At 44.0% G+C, this 1,711-nt stretch overlaps 1 pseudogene; it reads left to right on the plus strand.

Annotated features, from left to right (window-relative positions):
- The first annotated feature begins 308 nt into the window (after nucleotides 1-308).
- Nucleotides 309-989, plus strand: LOC140898135 (olfactory receptor 2B6-like; annotated as a pseudogene).
- The last annotated feature ends 722 nt before the right edge of the window (nucleotides 990-1,711 follow it).

The raw sequence follows: 1,711 nt of genomic DNA on the forward strand, positions 1-1,711 counted from the left end.
GGCAATGTATCCTATTGATCCCAAAAATTGCCACAGATCCAATTTTCTAGGACACTTTGATTCCCTGGCATATGGATCCTCCTTTGTCACTAAGTGCCACAGAACCACTTTTCTGCGATGAAGCCATTCCCTGGCAGAAGGATCTGACCTGCCACCCAACTGGCCCAGACTGACTATTACAAAGTCACAAGTGGGCATGGTTTATTCAGAGCAAATGGGGCTGCCCTTGAATGTGACCCTCCTGTGTATGGCTATTGGGGCACCTTTCAGCCTTATCTTTGTCCCTTCTCCCTGCAGCAGGAAAGGGAATGGAAAGTCCCAGTGGGAGTTTATCCTATTGGGGGGTCTCTGACCAGCCATGCCTGAAGATGTTGCTTTTTGTGGTCTTCCTGGTCTTGTACGTCCTGAACCTGGTGGGGAACCTGGCCATCATCATTGTCTTGTGGCTGGACACACCCCTATGTATTTCTTCCTTAGCAACCTCTCCTTCCTGGATCTTTGCTACACCACCAGCACCGTTCCTCAGATGTTGGTGAATTTACAAGTTCATCACCTGGGCCGGCTATGTGGCCCAGCGCTACATCTCCCTCTCGCTGGCTGGCACTGAGTGTATCCTGTTGGCCGTCATGGCCAACGACTGCTACGTCGCCATCTGCCACCTGCTGCACTACACTATCGTCATAGGCTGCCGCCTCAGTCTGCAGATGGCGGCCACCATCTGGCTGAACAGCTTCGGCAACTCCATCCTTCAGACCAGCCTGACCGTGTGGCTGCCCCGGTGCGGACAGAACTGGCTTGACCACTTCATCTGTGAGGTGCCGGTCCTGCTCAAGCTGGCCTGTGTCGACACCTCTGACAATGAGGCCCAGGCATTTGCTGTCAGTGTGATCTTCCAAATGGCGCTGCTGGGCCTCACCCTGGTCTCCTACAGCTACAAAGGCACCATAAATAAATTACCTGGAAGGAAGAATTTAAACGGAATAGTGTAAATGATAATTGGGAACTGTTTAAGAACACTTTACTAGGTGTCTGAAACTCACAATCAATGAAAAAGGTCACGTTGGTTTAAAAAACCAACAACAACATGGGCCATGGCTCTGAGGGGAAGGGAAGGCAGATATAAAAAGAAGAAAATAATATATAATGAATAGAAGAAATGGAAAGTTGATAGTAATGGACGTAAATTAAAAGTTAGAAATTGTAGAAAATTGATAAGATAAATAGCAGAATTAAGAACAATAAGATATTTTTAAGTATTAGGAACTAAAAGAATCCTAATAATGATATTAGCCCATTACTAGATGGAAATAGCAGAATTCTCAATAATAATGCAGAAAAGACAGACGTTCAATAAATATTTCTGTTCTATATTAGGAAAAACCAGATACTGTCATCATATCATATGATGATGAAACTTTCCAATAGTATCTTGTGAAGATGTTAAAGAGCAGCTACTAAAGTTAGGTAGTTTTCAATCAACAGGTCTGGAAAACTTTCATCCAAGAGATTTAGAAGAGTTGGCTGAGGAGCTCATTAGACCATTAATGGTGATTTTCTATAACTCTTGAAACACTGGAAAAATTCCAGAAGACTAAAAGGGTGCTTTAAAAAGAGAAATGGAATCACTTGGGTAACTGTAGGCCTGTCAGCCTGACATTGATCTGGGAAATATTAATGGAGTGGCTGATACAGAACTCTATTAATAAAGAAT

This window comes from Lepidochelys kempii, chromosome 14, assembly GCF_965140265.1.
Source record: "Lepidochelys kempii isolate rLepKem1 chromosome 14, rLepKem1.hap2, whole genome shotgun sequence".
NCBI classification, from domain to species: domain Eukaryota; kingdom Metazoa; phylum Chordata; order Testudines; family Cheloniidae; genus Lepidochelys; species Lepidochelys kempii.